This window comes from Neophocaena asiaeorientalis, unplaced genomic scaffold (assembly GCF_003031525.2).
Source record: "Neophocaena asiaeorientalis asiaeorientalis breed wild unplaced genomic scaffold, Neophocaena_asiaeorientalis_V1.1 scaffold79, whole genome shotgun sequence".
Classification (NCBI taxonomy): domain Eukaryota; kingdom Metazoa; phylum Chordata; class Mammalia; order Artiodactyla; family Phocoenidae; genus Neophocaena; species Neophocaena asiaeorientalis.
This window is the reverse complement of record NW_020175402.1, coordinates 2,312,223-2,329,498: the sequence shown is the minus strand read 5'-3', so window position 1 is coordinate 2,329,498 and position 17,276 is coordinate 2,312,223. Positions and strand designations below refer to the sequence as shown.

The following is a 17,276-nucleotide window of genomic DNA, read 5'->3' as shown; positions in this document are numbered from 1 at the left end:
TTTTTTTTTTTTTTTTTTTTTTTTTTTTTTTTTTTGCGGGTACGCGGGCCTCTCACTGTTGTGGCTTCTCCCGTTGCGGAGCACAGGCTCCGGACGCGCAGGCTCAGCGGCCATGGCTCACGGGCCCAGCTGCTCTGCGGCATGTGGGATCCTCCCGGACCGGGGCACGAACCCGTGTCCCCTGAATCGGCAGGTGGACTCTCAACCACCACGCCACCAGGGAAGTCCTGAAAGTCATTCTTGATTCCTCTTTTCTCTCCTGTGACATTGAATTAATCCTGGTGATTTTCATTCCCAAACGTTTCTTGATTCCATCTTCTCCAAATTCCTACTGCCATGAACCCTCCTGGGCTCTTAAAATATGTTTGCTCTCTCAAACTCTCTCTCTCTCTGCACACTTCTCTAACAATTGCTTAGACTCCTTTTATTTGTGGAAGGGGACATTTTTAGGCAGAGCAAGGCAGGCAACAGGATCTAGCAAGAGTTTTATTTTCACTGAGTTTCTTTTTACAATTAATTTCTTTTTATGTTGAGTAATCATGATTTTTTTCATTTGGACATAAAATTTCCTTTTAAAATAAATTTATTTAAGTTAAAAATAAAGAGTGAGTCTCTTTACATAAAAATTAAGTGGGTACTCAGTGGTGAAAATTATGAAGGTGGTTCAAGAATGACAGAAGTGTGGGAAACACTAAGATAGGATCCAAAACCCTTAGGAGAACATATTAGCTTGAACCATATGAAACTGATGATATCTGACGATTTTTGTTTTGACCTACAAAAATGACAATTTCATGTGGTTCAACCTACAAAGTCCTAAGTTTTCTAGCCCTTGCCTATGTTCCAACACAACCAACTGCCTGCCGCTGTCCTGCACACACCACATCATTTCTCTACTCTGTATCTTTGCCCAAGCCAGTCCTTCCACCTGGATACCCACACATTCTTAGGACTCAGGTGTCCCCACCTTCAGGAACCTTCCCTGTCACCTGTCCCCAGATGCAAGTGAGATGCTCCCCCTCAGTGCTTCCCTAATGCAGTTAGCATGTCTGTCTGCATGTTTGGGTCTCCCCACCTAGACTATGCACTCCTTTAGGGCAGAGACTCTTTTTAAAATGAATCTCTGTAGCCTCTGCCTGGCACACAGTAGCCCCTCAATTAATCTGTAGCTAATCAAGTGAGTGAGTAAATGGAGATCTATAAAGAAGGGAGGCCTCAATCTGCCTAGAGGGCCAAAGGAAGCTTCAGAGAGGAATCATTTGACCTGGATCCTGAAGGCTGAGAAGGAAGGAATTTGCCAGGTGAAAAGTGAGTGGAAGGACACTCCAGGTGAGGCAACAAAAGGGACTGGAGGTCTGAGAGGGTCTGCAGTGCTGGAGGAAATGGAAGTATGGCTTGAGTGGAGGGTAAAGGAAGGGGAGATGAGGAAAAAGGCAATGCTTACAGTGTACCCCCCACCCAGTCTTGGTCAAGATACCCCAAACCAATAAATACATCCGCAAATAATTCCAGTGGGTGTTGACTGAAGGGGTGTGAGGCTGGCGTATTTTCCTACCTTGAAAACAAAAAGTTGGTAATCTGAGCAGAGATGCAAAACCAGCCGTGCAGAACCACACTGATCAAACCGCGTGACCTCCCTGCAGCCCTCAGGGAGCTGACTCTCTAGGAAAGCCGCTGTGCAACCAAGAATCGGAGAAGCTGCCACCACAAAGACCAGGCTTGATTGGCAAATCCACAGGAAGATCGCTCCCGGGAACAGAGTTGCCTAAGACAGGCAGATTGATTCAGAGACAAACGTGGGTTAGATCCCTCCCCACCAGATGAGAGGTCCCTCTGACCTAGGAGGAAGGCAGACTAGTTATGGTAAACACAACAAAAATCAAATGGAAGACTTAGTATTGTTAGGAGAAATGGATGTTTTAAACATTTTCTCATTTAAAGGACAGCCTTTTTTATTACTGTCCCCACATTATAGAAAAAGAAACTGAGGCTTGGTGAGGTAATGGGAGCCACTGGGACTGGAATTCAGGTCTATGGCTGTGAAAACAATGCTCTTCCCACTTCAACATAAAAGAGGCTTCACTTCGCGACTGACCCTCTGTATCATGGGGAACAGGGCACATTCAATGCCACGTATCAATATGATGTACACAAACTATCAAGGGGGCACTCATACCTCAGGCTTATCATCCTCAGCCTCATGTTAGGATAATTTCTAAGCAGTTGGCTATCAGAGTTCCAATCTCTCCCTCTCTCAAGCACCAGTACCTCTTTCAGTAAACACTTCCCTAATCACCTACAAGAATCATTGTTCCCTTAAGGCAAGACAGTTCCTCTTTTTACTTCCTGGTTTTAACGGGGCAAGACACAGACAAATCTCTCTGTCTGTCTGCTCATCAAAGTGGGGGAGTTGTGCTTGTCGAATAAGCCGATAGCTAAATCAATACTACTTGTGCCGAGAACTGCAAAATAAAGAAATATCGTACTCTTGAAACAGGACTTGATTCGTTCAAATATTTACTGAGCTTCCTACTGCGTAGCAGGCACTGTGCTTGGTGCTGGGCCCCCTAAGATGTGCAGACAGCACCAAAGCTGTGAGGAGTCCAGCCTAGTGGGTGTGATGTTATTCAAAAGAAAAATTCCATTAGGGAAGCCCTAAAACTATCAGCAACTAGAGCACGATCCAAAGACCTAAAACAAAAATTCTACTGAGGAACAAAATACTTCTATAGATACATAAAAGGATGTTCAATCTCACTAGTAGTCAGGGAAATGCAAATTAAAACCACAATGAAATACGCACCGGGCTGAATTAGCACCTGAGAGCAACACTGGGCCAGCAGACCTGAGGTTGCAGAACAGTAAACACGATCAGGCGCTGAGGAGTACAGGTACAGCAGGGCACTTATTAAATCTTTTGCCAATCCAAGAATAGAAAGGCTGGAGCAGAGACAGCAAACTGGCAGCTCGTGGGTTAAATATGGCCTGCTGCCGTGTTTTGTTTGCCCTCAAAGTGTTTACAAAATTGAGCTGATTGCCAAGAGTTAAAAACCAGGAGATTTCACAACTTCTCTCGAAAAACAGTTAAGATCTAGCAGTTCTTGGCCAGTCTACATGTGGCTGGAGCTGAGTAGCAGCCGAACCCCTCCTTCCACCACATCCCCCCCACTCTGCCACCCTCTGGCACTGGGGCTGCTGCACTGACTTCCATTACCTCTAGCCCTGAAGTGTGCTCCCCCTCAATTGAAGACTGAATGAGATCCACTCCCAGGGATAAGATCCAGAAAATGGTATTACCACCTCTGCAACAGGGCCAGGAACTACAGCGGGAGACGATTTCTTCAGCAAGATATTTACATACCATTAACCCAGATCCTTACAACCCTGCAGGAAACCAGGGCTCAGAGAAGTTAAGAAATTTGCCCAAAGTGTGGCAAAGCTGGAATGCAAACTCAGGAATCTCTGATTTAGCTAATATCGATTAAGCACATTCATATACTTAAGCACTTTTAAGGGTCGTACATGAACTAAAAATTTAATTCTCACTTCAACCCTATGAGATAGGAATGATTATTCTCTCCATTTTACTCATGAGAAAATGAAGGCACAAAAGGTTCGTGACCTGTCAAAGTTCACACAGGCAGTAAGACGCAGAACGGGGATTGGAACCCAGTCACCTCATTGGAGAGCCTGAATCTCAGTGCAATGCTGACAGGTCTCTGGAGCATCTTCAGAACAAGTCCCCACCTCCCAGATCTTGGACCTCGCCAATATACAGTTCAGTGGCTCCCTTCCAAGACATTTTGTGTTAGCCTTTAATACCAAAATGGGATACCACATACCATCCTGCAAAGTATTCCACCCCACTTATCCAGATCAGCATGGTCTCCCATTTCTATGGACACACTACAGTTTGTTTAATCTATCTCCCTATAAACATCTGTCTCCCGTTTTTCCTTACTTTTTTTTTTTCAAACTGATGCTCCCCCAACACCTGCCAAAGAGGCCAAGGTTGGGAGAGCCCAGAGCCTATTCAGGGGTGCAGGTCCAAAAGAAAGAAACAATTGAGGCAGCAAACATTCTCTTTCACTTAAATTCGTGCACTTGACCATATCCTCTACAGGATAACCCTAAGTAGAATTATGGGGTACAGGTCGTGTCCATGTGAGATTTTGATAGATATTAAGTTGCCCTCCACAGAAGCTCTACCAATGCACATTCCCACCAACACCCTAACGCGGGCCTGTTTTCCACACCCTTGCCTCCACTGGGTATATTTCTTCTATTGCTTTCTATGCACCACTCTCAAGCTGTCCCCCTTAAGCTGCTTAGTTATTTTTATAAATCAGTTCTGTTTCACCAGTATGATTACAACTGTAAAAAGGACATAACAAAATAATTTATGTCTAGTTTAAAAAGAGGAGGGGGGCAGAAAACACACCAAAATGATGGCAGTGACTGGATTTATGTGGGCATGATATAAATGATTAAAATTTTTCCCCAGTATTTTCCAAATGTTCTTAAGAGTGTTACTTTGATAACAGTAAGGGAAACCTTCTCCCTGCTGCCCCCTATTCCTATACCATTCCCCCGATTTGACTTTTTTTTTTGAAGAAAACAGGCCCAGAGTGTGTCTTTGGGGCAGCAGGGAGGAGAAGAACTAAAGAGACGTACCATCAGCCAGATTTTGTGGAAGAAGTGCCCACCACCCCCATCCCGCCCTCAAGTGGATGGTGAAGGTGGTAAAGAAGGAAAGAAAGGAGCTAGAACTACTCAGGGAGGGCCTGAGGCAAGATGGAAAAGATTAGGGAAACTCTAGGGCTTAACAGTCAGAAGGCCAGCAAAAAAGTAGACAGCTGTTTACAGAGCCCCGTTAGGATTACAGGGCCACGAAATGCTTCCTAAACCTGCGTCTGCCCAACATATCAGATTCCAGGAAACAGCCCCATTACTCACCTAAGTTTTCCAAACCTGAAGTCAGGAGCATCTTAGATTCTCACCTGTCCACCCCAGTCATCAGATCCTATTGACTGTGTCTTCCTAACTCTCTCAAAATCCATTTGCTTCTCACATCGCCTTAGTTGGGGCTCTCATTCTCTCTCGCCTGGATCACTAAACCGTCAACACCACCACCTCTGCACTCAGCCCCCCTCACTTCCTGCAGAGCTGTCAATTCAGAGCGTATCTGTCCTGCCAATCTGATCTGGGTAGGACATTTCCATGGTGTGGGGCCTGCGGCCCTGATCTCAGCCCTGGCTGCACACTGGAATCACCCAGGGAATCTTAAAGGTGATCCCAATGCACCAAGTCCCCATATCCAGAGATTCAGAGAAAGCATCTAGGGTGGCCCTTTTACATTTTGTTTCCCCTCCTCCTCCAGACAATATATTGAACCCTACTGTGAGCCAGGCACTTGCTGGGCACTGAGTAGTTTCAAGGGAAATGAGATACAACCCTTGCCCTCAAGGAGCTAATAAGCTAGTAAGAGAAATGGTTTAGGGTAGGGCCCAGATTTTTAGTTTTCTTTTTTTGCGGTACGCGGGCCTCTCACTGTTGTGGCCTCTCCCATTGCGGAGCACAGGCTCCAGACGCGCAGGCTCAGCGGCCATGGCTCACGGGCCCAGCCGCTCCGCAGCATGTGGGATTTTCCCGGACCGGGGCACAAACCCGTGTCCCCTGCATCGGCAGGCGGACTCTCAACCCCTGCGCCACCAGGGAAGCCCCAGATTTTTAGTTTTGAAAGCTCCCCCAGGTGATTCTAGTGTGCAGCCGGGCTGAGAAGTGCTGCCTCCAGGGATCCTTTGTATGGTGTTCAGGAACTCCACATCATTCAGTCTTTCAGCAGATATCTATCGAACACCTGCTGTGTACCAGACACCTAGCCAGCCCGGAGGCTAAGCAAGGAGTAGCATGAGGGCCCTCATGAAGCCTGCGGTCTAGCAGGGTCAGTCTGGGGCTCTTCGTATTTTAAGCCTTAGTTCTGCCTCCTCCCACCTCCCACTCCTTGTTCTAGTCAGCCTGACTGATTTGGGATTCCCCAAACTTGCCCCACTGTAGCTTCAGGGCCTATAAACATGCCGGTCTCTCAACCCAAAAATCTAGCCCCCAGCCTCCTGGCCTAGTTGAGACTCAGCTTGAGAACCACTTCCTCTGAAAAGCCTCTACGAAACCCCAGCCCCAGATCTGCCCGGATTAGCAATGCACCCATCTCTGTACCTAGGGTTATCATTGTCTATTTCATTGTCCGGCACCCTTACTACACTGTGAATTCCATGAGGGCAGGGATAGTGACTAAACCATCTGTGTATCCCCAGTGGAGGCACTAATTAATTGTTTGGTGAAACCATAAATGCGAGAACTTGAATGACCAAGAGGAGGGTCTGTGTAAGAGGTATCCACCTAGGACAATGTATGGTATGAGCAAGTTATGAGCAGATTGGAAACTAGTTAGAGGAGGTTTACAGCTTCAGAAGCTTCCGCTTCAGGGAGCTAGGCTCTGGATAGGAGGTTCAAAAATAGACAACTTTATAACCACCAGGGAGGCAGATAGATAGATTACGTAGCATCAAAACTGAGTAAGACAGTGGTAGCCTTACTTCTCTTTGAAGAAGTGCCCTGTGTGATGGAAATAACAGAGGATTTGTTCTAATTTGTGTTCTAATTTGGACATTTGCTTGTTATGTGACCTTGGGTTAGGTCTACCCCTAATATTTGTAGGGCCAGTGGCAGGAGTGCGAATGGAGGCCCACATACCACATGTCTCAATATCTAAAAGTTATCAAATAAACTAATAAACCATTTAAATACAGTTTCTGTTCTATTTTCCTACTTTGATAAACATACCTTCATAATGACCTGGAAGTCTAGGTTTGAATTTCAAATTCTTAGAGTTCTTGGGAATATGGTAGAACAAGGAAAACTAGCTCAACCTACCTGCTTCTCTTCCCACCAGTGGTAGGTAGAATAATGCCCCTCTTTCCCAAGATGTCCACAGCCTAATCCCTGGAGCCTGTGAATGTGGTATCTTACGTGGCAAAGGTAAATTAAGATTGCTAATCACCAGACCTCTCCTCCAGATGGGGAGACTATCCTGGATTATCCTGGTGGGCCCAACATAACCACAAGGATCCTTAGAAGTGAAAGGGAGAGAAGAGTCAGAGTCAGAGAAGATGTGACGACAGAAGCAGAGTTTGGAGTGATGGGATTGCTGGCTTTGAAGATGGACGGAGGGCGCCACCAGCCCAGAAACATGGGTGGGCTCTAGAAGTTGGAAAAGGCAAGCCAACGGATTCTCCTCTAAAGCCTCAAGAAAGGAGTGTAGCCCTGCTGACACCTGGATTGTAGCTCACTGAGACCTGTTTCTGACTTCTGGCCTCCAGAAATGTAAGAAGATACATTTGTGATAATTTTTAACAGCAGCAACAGGAAACTAGTTAACCGCCCAGGCTCTGCCCTGAACCAGGAAGCCTCGTGTTTACCTGCTGGGCCATGCCAGTCACAAGTCCTAAGTGGCCCTCCCACCAACAGCTGCCCCTTGGCCACCCCAACATAACACCAGTGTTCTCGGGAGGAGGGACCCAGGAAGGAGACTCTAGAAGAGAGCTGGGGCCATTTGAGCAAGGAAATGTGGGTTTTCTGTACTTGTGGTTGGTCTGGAAGGGGGTATGGGCTCTAGGTTGGCATAGTTCCTGGGTCATGTGGGGAGGCACACAGCTCCAGGGCGTCCAGGGAAGGACCCTTTAAAGCACAGAGGCCAGGATCCCACAGGCCGTACAGCCTTGAGTCAAATGGCTTCACCTCCCTGAGCCTCATCTGGAACATCAACCATTTGGATCATTACCGAGCATCTTGTCTGTGCCAAGTGTTATGCTTAGAGACAGCTGAATGGTAAGGAGCTAGTTGGCACTGAGCAATCCCTCAATAAACTTTAATTTCCTTCCCTTTCTACTTAATCTCAACTAAACCAATAGGCTTGCAAATTAAAAATAAAAATCCCGGGGCTTCCCTGGTGGCACAGCGGTTGAGAGCCCGCCTGCCGATGCAGGGGACGCGGGTTCGTGCCCCGGTCTGGGAAGATCCCACATGCCGCGAAGCGGCTAGGTCCGTGAGCCATGGCCGCTGAGCCTGTGCGTCCGGAGCCTGTGCTCCACAACAGAAAAGGCCACAACAGTGAGAGGCCCGTGTACCATAAAAAAAAAAAAAAAAAAAAAATCCCTTAAGGGTGGCTTCCATTTGCTTTTCGAGGAGCCTGAAATCCTCTGCAAGGCCCCTCAAGACCAACCTTCCCTCCCCACTCTGCCTCCTCCTCTGCTCCGCACACAGGCTTGTTCTTCCTCGACTGCACCTAGGGCCGTTGCTGCCCCTGGTCTTCCCCCTGCTGTCCCTTCTGTCTGCAGTGTTCTGTCCTCCACACACACACACCCCCCTTTCACCAAGCTGACTCTTCTTTCAGGGCTTGGTTTAAATGCCATTCTCTTGAGGAAGCCCTGCCCAGTTCCCAAAGCCCACCAACCCGAGCAGGTTCACCTGCTCTCTTCTCTCCCAACTCCAGGGAGCACTTCTCTGTAGCACTTAACATGACGGCCATCACAGAACTATTTGTATTTCCTTATTTTGGTTAAATATAAGATGAATCTATTTCCATAACTTTTCATTTCATTTTCTTCAAGACAAAGTCCAAAATGTGTTACTTTTTTTATTGTGGTAAAATAAACATAAAATTTACCATTCTAACCATTTTTAAGTGTATGGTTCAGTGGCATTAAGTACACTTGTTGCCATGCAACCAGTACCACTGCCCATCTCTAGAACTTTTCATCGTCTCAAACTGAAACTCAATACCCATTAAACAATAACTCCTCATTTTCCTCTCTCCCCAGCCCCTGGTAACTACTGTTCTTTCTGTCTCTGTGAATTCGACTACTCCAGGTACCTCATATAAGTGGAAATCATACAATATTTGTCCTCTTGTGTCTGGCTTATTTCACTAAGCATAAGGTCCTCTAGGTTCCTCCACATTGTTGCACGTGTCAGAATTTCACTCCTTTTTATGGCTGAATAATATTCCACTGTATGGATGTACCACATTTTGTTTATCCATTCATCCATTTATGGACATCTGAGTTGCTTCCACCTTTTGGCTATTGTGAATAATGCTGCTATGAACATTGGTGTATAAATATCAGTTGCCCTGCTTTCCAATCTTTTGTGTGTATACCCAGAAGTGGAACTGCCGGATCAAATGGTAATTCTACGTTTAATATATATTGCTTGGGCTTCCCTGGTGGTGCAGTGGTTAAGAATCCGCCTGCCAACGCAGGGGACACAGGTTCTATCCCTGGTCTGGGAAGATCCCACATGCCGCAGAGCAACTAAGCCCGTGAGCCACAACTGCTGAGCCTGTGTGCCACAACTACTGAAGCCCATGCGCCTAGAGCCCATGCTCCGCAACAAGAGAAGCCACTGCAATGAGAAGCCCATGCTATATATTGCTTTTCTCCATTCTTTATTACTCTCCTTGCCCCCTTCCTTCAACACAGCCTTTGGTGCCATGAAGGTAGGAACCATGTCTGTCTTACTCCTGGGACCAGCACAAGCTGGTGTTTCAATCAGTTTGTTAAATGAATGAACGAATGGCAATTTAGCTGACTTGGGTGAAGGGTGGAAACCTGGAAGAGATAGAAACAGAAGAAAAGTGGCAGCAGTTCCTGACAGGGATTTTTACTCCCAGAAGTCCCAAGGAGGGTGCCCACAAGTTTGTCTTGTTTTCCCTTTTTTTTTTTTTTTTTAAGGTTTTCTGCCTTTCTACGGGGCTCATCCTATCTACGGCCTTACACTTGAAGCTCTTAGGTAGAAGTATATAAAACTACATCCAAGTATCTGTGGTTCACTCTCATGAGGCAACAGGAGCACACTGTGAATTGCTGCTTTGAGTCAGAAGGAAAAGGGTTAGAAATCAAGCCCCACCACCTCCTGGTAGTGACTCTGAGCCTCTCTCTCTCCTTATCTGTAAAATGGGAATATTATATAATTCATAGGGCAACTACAAAGATTATCTCAAATATGTAAAGAGCCTGGAACCAAGGGGATGTTGTCAATAAATGTTCTCCTCTTCACCTCCTCTCATCCTCACACACAGATTATGTGCGCCCAACTGATTGGCATGATCATCTGTTTTGGAAAGCCTTAATGGTTTTGATACACCACACATCCTCTTCACAGAGGCTCAATCCACAATTAGAGCTGAGAGAGTCCTTATTACTCCCAGATCAGCAATGCTAGGCACATTGACAAACACTTGACCACATCTGAAATGATGATGATGGAAATGCCTCACAAGGAGAGACAAACTATGTTGGACTTTGCATGACACCTTCACATATATTATCTTTTTTGAGCCAGGCAGGAAACAGATGGAGAGCTGAAAGACTGTTCTAAGGTTACACAGCCTGCATACGGCAGTAGGGCATAATGCAAACCATTCAGGAGATTTGGGTTCAAATTCTGACTCTGCCATTCACTCATGCTGTGATTTTAGGCATGATAAAGTAAATGAGACTCAGGCAATCTGTTTAAATAAATAATAATGATTACTTGAGGCATATGACTTTTAGACACTTGTCCTCTAGAGTATTTTATTTTGCCGTCTTAGAGAGAGGAAGGAAAAAATCAAATACATGGGGGAAAGGCCAGCATCACGTTCTACTCAAAGTGTGCTTGGAAGACCGGCAGCATCAGCGTCACCTGCTACACTGTTAGAAATGCGAATTCTCAACTCTACCGCAGATCTACTAAATCTGCATCCCTGGGAGGCCCAGGAATACGTATTTTATTTAATAAGCTCTCTAGGAGATTTGTAAGCCCGCTAAAGTTTGAGAAGCACTTTGCTACACACAATGCATAAACGGATTCATCCTGATCCTGCTAACTCCCAAGTTTATATCAATTTCCCCCACTTATCCAACTGCTTCTGTGACTTCTCCATTTAGACGACTAAAAGGCATTGCAGATATAATGTGTTTAAAAGCAAACTCTTGATTTTCTCTCTCTGAACCTGCTCCATTTGCAGTCTTTGCCCACTGGAAACTAGCACAGCCATTGACCCAGCTCTTCAAGCCAAGAACCTAGGTGGCAATCTTGATGCCATTCTCTCTCAGGCCCCATATCCAATGCAATCCATCAACAGATCCTATCAAACCAATCTTCAAACATCCAGAATCGCACCCTGCTCACCATGTCTTCGCCACTACCAACCTAGTCCAAGCCCTCTCATTGCAAGTACCTCGACATCCACTCCTTGACCCTACAGCCTTCTCTCCTCACAACTAATCTTTTAAAACATACATCGCGATGTCAGTATGTCTTACTACTGGTGATGTTAATCCTGATTGCTTGGTTAAGGTGGTGTTACTGAGGTGTCACTTTTTCTAGACCTTCTCAGCAGAAAGAGCTAGAAAATATGTGTTTATACTAACTCATGTACCTACACACATTTATCTCCTTCGAGTTCCAACCAATACCAGCAACTTCAACCCAGCACCACAGGGTTCATTCTAGCATTTCCCCTTTGCTTACTGGTAATTCTTCCGGTCACTTCTTTTTCAACACTGAGAAGCCTGATTCTCATTATCTACAATATATTTACTTATTGTTCAATCCTAGAATAAGCATCAAGTAATTTCAGAATTGCTAACTCACATTCCTCCTCCTCTCTCTTCCCCCCCCCAGTGTGATAAACAAATTTACCAACTAGAATAGTGTTTGTGTACAGTTCTTTTTGTCTTTAGCCTTACGGTTTCCAATCAAACACTACTTTCCAAAGTTACTTAGCTCAGATCCTTTCTTCTTCTACCTCTTTAGTGAAATATCAATATCATATACCCGCTAAGAGCAATGCACTGAGGAGGGCACATCATCTCTGTAGTATTCCTCCCCAAAATGCACCAACCTCAATCTAATCAGGAGGAAACAGCAGACAGACCCAAAGTGAGGGACACTCTACACAGTAACTGACCGGTACTCTTCAAAAGTATCAGTGTCTTGAAAGACAAGGAAAGACTAAGAACTGCCACGGACTAGATGAGACTAAGGGTACATAACTTAATGCAATGTGGCATCTAGATTGGATCCTGGAATAGAAAAACTGGTGAAATCCAAATAAAGTCTGTAGTATTCTCTCAATATTAACTCTTCATTCTTTTTTTTGGCCGCACCACATGGGATCTTAGTTCCAAGACCAGGGATCAAACCCGTGACCCCTGCCTTGGAAGCGCTGAGTCTTAAACCACTGGACTGCCAGGGAAGTCCTTTAAGTTCTTAGTTTTGATATCATTGTGCTATGGTTATATAAGATGTCAATATCATTTTTTTAATTGAAAATTTTATTGAGATAATTGCAGATTCACATGCAGTTGTAAAAATAATGGAGATCCCTTGTACACTTCAGCCAGTTTCTCCCAATGGTAATATTTTGCAAAATTATACTATAATATCATAACCAGGACACTAATATTGATACAATCTACCTATATTCTCCATTTCACTTGTACTCATTTGTGTGTATGTGACATCAACTTTTTGTAAGTCTTAAATCATTCCAAAACAAAAAGATTTTTTAAAAAGGTTGATGAATTGGCACAATTGAGATTCCCCATCCCCACCTCCTCTGAGAAAGGGGAAGGGTCCACCACCATGCCAGCTTCAACCATCTCTGTTACTCCCAGCCCCTATAGGTATATAAATATGTGAAGCCTGGAGCATGTAATTTCTAGGGGCCATTCCAGCAATAAAATGCTATGAATCTCTGAAAAAAAAAAAAAAGGTTGATGAAATGTCACAGGCATGAGGGGAGGAACCTACATCAGACCACCTCAATTTCCTTTCCAACCCCCCTCAACACCTTCCCATCACATAATAAACCCAAACTCTTTATTACCATGGCCTTTTAGGCCTTAAGTGGTCTGCTCTGCACCTCTCCAGCCTCTTTTCTTTCCATTCTCCCACTCCCTTGCTGTGTTCCAGTCACACTGGCCTCCTTGTAGTTTCTCAAAGTGGCCAGGTCCTTTCTCATGTCAAGGTTCCCTCTGTCTAGAATTAGCACCTTCCTAGATACTCACAACAAGGCTGCCTCCCTCACTTCAGGTCTGTTCAAATGTAGCCTGCCCAGAGGTCTCCCCTAACCACTCTTTTTATTTACATCCTCCATCATCTTCTACCCAGTTAACTTTCATACCACTTAATCAATGCTTGATGTTATACATATGTTTACTAAATGTAATCCCCATGAGAGTAAGTATACCCAGAGCTTAAACAGTACCTGAAATACACTAGCTTTCGATATTTATTAGATGAGAAACTAGATAGATGTTACCTATTCTATTCTATTCTTCTAAACAAAGGCTTTTTAGAAGTTTCCTGTAAGAATGCGGAAGCCAGTGCTTGTCATGGACCTACTACATGGTATGATCTCATCTATTTTTTTTTTTATTTTTTAAAAATGTTTAATTTTTATTTTTTTATTATTTATTTTGGTTGTGCCAGGTCTTAGTTGCAGCAGGTGGGCTCCTTAGTTGCAACATGTGTGCTCCTTAGTTGCAGCTCACCAGCTCCTTAGTTGTCGCCAATGGGCTTCTTAGTTGCGGCATGTGTGCTCCTTAGTTGCGGCTTGAGGGCTCCTTAGTTGTGGCATGCGAACTCTTAGTTGCGGCATGCACGTGGGATCTAGTTGCCTGACCAGGGATTGAACCTGCATCCCCTGCATTGGAAGGCGGATTCTTAACCACTACACCACCAGGGAAGTCCCCAGTATGATCTCACTTAATTCTCAATAATCCTGTGTAATAGCATTATCTCTATTTTGCAAATAAGAAAACGGAAGCTCAGAGAGGTTAATGTACAAGCTCAAGTTCAACAGTACAAGGCTGGTCTGAATTTAAAGCCCTTCTGTCATCTCTAATAGCTGTTATGGCTCAATGGGAGTCAGTCTAGGCTGAACCCACCAGTCTGGACAATTATACGCTTCTAGCTTGGATGAAGGAGATGTATTTGTGCAAGAGATCTCAAACAGTCTAGACATCTTTTATACTTAACTCCTGGAGGCCCTCCTTGGACCTTACTTTGATATGTCAAAACCTCCACACTGACCACAGCCCTCCAGATATGCTCTGGTCAGTGGCATATACTTTGAAAGACTGGACCAGGATACTGGATTAACATATCTCAAACTAAGCTCCGTGGCCTGTAATCGCTTTTCAGAACTTGCACTCACTGACTTCATTTGTTGTTGCCATCTTTGAAAACATGAGAAAAGTACAGCCTTGAAAATTATAGACCAAAGACTATCACTTCTACAGAGAACACTTGATATTCTGGAAGGATAGGAGACTTCCCCAAATTTATACTTCCATATATTTGCCCCCAAAATATGATATAAGGTATAACTGGGGGCAAAAAAAAGACCCTTGGATACCCACTGATCACATAAATCCAGGACTATGGTGCTTTACAGAGCTATTAAATAATCTTGTCAACTTTTGCTTGACCTTTTCCTTCTCCTTGGATGATTAATTTTCACTGTGGATGAAAATGATGGAAACAGGGGCTTCCCTGGTGGCGCAGTGGTTGAGAGTCCACCTGCCGATGCAGGGGACGCGGGTTCATGCCCCGGTCCGGGAAGATCCCACATGCCGCGGAGCGGCTGGGCCCGTGAGCCATGGCCGCTGAGCCTGTGCGTCCGGAGCCTGTGCTCCGCAACGGGAGAGGCCACAGCAGTGAGAGGCCCCCGTACCGCAAAAAAAAAAAAAAAAAAAAAAAAAAAAAAGATGGAAACAAATGGCATTTCCTCTTTGCTGTGGAGTACACAATATTCTGCCTATACAGGGGCCACCTACCTCACATCGTGGATTCAAGGCTGCCGAATCTGACTTCTACTCTTTATCCCCCATGGGTTTGTGTCTCTGAAACCATTTTCTTTAGAGCACATCATTTTCTCTTCACCTCCATCACCCTCACTGGCAAATGATTTTTTCATAACAGATACCTCTTAGGATGTCCCAGCAAAATTACAAATTAAAATTTGCTACAGACTTCCAGGTTTGCTTGCAAACAGCTGTAATTCTGACTAAAATTCACAAACACCAGACGCCACTCAGCTAGCTCTACTTGCCATCCCCTCCAACTGCTTCATTTCAGGTCACATCATCTTACATCAGGAGTATGGCAAAATGTTCCTGGTGCTTCTGCCTCTGGCCAGTCTTGATGCCCCTGGTACCCTGCTGCTAGGAGGAGCTTTCTAAACACAAAGGAAACTGATAATCATTTGACCATTTGTGTCATCATAACTTCACTTACATTATTTTCACTCTTCAGAATAACCAAGTCACATAGGAATATCTATCCCTGCTTATCAAAGAAACTGAATTCAGAGAAATTAAGAAACTCACCAAGATCGGAAGGTTATTAAGAGCCAGGGCTGGGATTCCATCCCTGGTCTCTGTGGCTTCAGAGCTCGTGCCCTCCCCATTACAGCCAGCAGCTTCCCAAAGCCTTCCTGTCCTGCCCCCAACATTGCTCTCGGCTCCAGACACAACTTAACATCCTTCTTCCTGCTTCCATACCTTAGTGATCACTATTGCCTTGTCTGAAATGACTTTCCTCAACCCTTTTCTTTGCCTGGTTCACTCACGACACCGACATTTAAATCAAGTGAATTTTTTGTCATCAACTGCCGCCGCCCCTGCCCCGCCCCCTGCAACACACACACACACACACACACACACACACAATCACAGAACAGCCTGAGCAAACCTCTGGCACACCATCCATCAGTTTTCTAACCTGCTGTATCCTAAAGTATGGGGTGGATACATGGACACAATACTAAATAATACTGAATCGCGAAGTGAGAAAGGTACCCCCTTTCCATTTCTCTTTTAATCTCTGACTACAAGGAGGAAGTTTCAGTGCGGTGGTGGTGATCAGGTGGTGGTGAAGAGCACGGCCCCTGGAGCCAGACTGCCTGGGTTCACTCCCTGCTGTGCTACCTAATAGCCATTGACTTCTCTGTGCCCCAACTTCTTCATCCGTACTACACAGATGAGTATAAATGGGGTCATTCCAAGGATCAAGAGAGTTAGTAACATTAACTCACTACCTGCCCAGGGTAGGTGCTCAGGAGCAGATAATTACTATAGTTCTCTTTAGCTCCTCTCTGACTACTGCTACTTATTCTTTTTTTTTTTTGCGGTACGCGGGCCTCTCACTGTTGCGGCCTCTCCCGTTGCGGAGCAACAGGTTCCGGACGCGCAGCCTCAGCGGCCATGGCTCACGGGCCCAGCCGCTCCGCGGCCTGTGGGATCTTCCTGGACCGGGGCGCAAACCCGTGTCTCCTGCATTGGCAGGCGGACTCTCAACCACTGCGCCACCAGGGAAGCCCTGCTACTTATTCTTGAATAGAGCAAGCCTCAGGCCCAGAGCCTTTAGCAGGCAACAGAATCTAACCAGCTACTGATACTGATGTTCCATTTATAGTAGGATATAGAGATATAAATTTAACAATTCAGTCCCTTTAAAATAAACATTAGGCAATAATACAGGTGGTACCTGGATATGGCAAAAAAATAATAATAAAAGCAGTATTGGAACGAATAAAGTTAGAGAAGTATACTCAGGTGTTCTCACACACACACATACACACACATATAACTATGCGAGGTGATAGGTGTGTTAGTTAACTTGTAGTAATAATTTCACATGTATACATATATCAAATCATCACATTGTATACTTTAAATATATATAATCTTATTTGTCAATTATACCCCAATAAAGCTGAGGGAAGAAAAGCTGTGGAAGCATATTGTTGATTTATCCACTTGTCTCCCCCACTAAACTGGGAGTTCCTCGGGGACACAGACTAACTTTCATTGCTGTATCCCCCAGATCCCAATACACTGCAGGCCCACAATATGAATGTGCTGAATGAACGAGTTACAGAGAAGTACACAGCCTAGCTCAGTAGTCCTCAAAGAATGGTTCTGGAATCAGTAGCCTCAGTATCAACTGGGAACCTGTTAGAAATGCAGATTCTCAGACACCACCCCAGATCTACTGAATCATAAACTCTGAGGGTGGGGTCCCAGCAAGCTGGTTTTTACAGGTCTTACAGGAGATCCTAATGCACTCTTAGGTTTGATCATCACTGATCTGTAAGACAAAGATACAGAGCAGGGCTGGAAGACAGCCAAGACAGAAGCCAGAAAGCAAGAGCAGAGGTGAGA

The 17,276-nt window shown here is 45.0% G+C and overlaps 1 long non-coding RNA gene across 2 annotated transcripts in view; it reads left to right on the top strand.

Annotated features, from left to right (window-relative positions):
- Positions 1–8,060, top strand: part of LOC112414256 (uncharacterized) — a 15,654-nt gene extending 7,594 nt beyond the window's left edge. Inside the window, exon 3 of one of the 2 annotated variants that reach the window (XR_003006114.1) lies at positions 7,077–8,060. This is a non-coding gene — a long non-coding RNA (uncharacterized LOC112414256). Of the gene's footprint in view, positions 1–4,614; positions 5,638–7,076 lie in introns of those variants that run through there. The other variant, XR_003006113.1, reaches the window with a different exon arrangement.
- Positions 8,061–17,276: the final 9,216 nt, after the last annotated feature.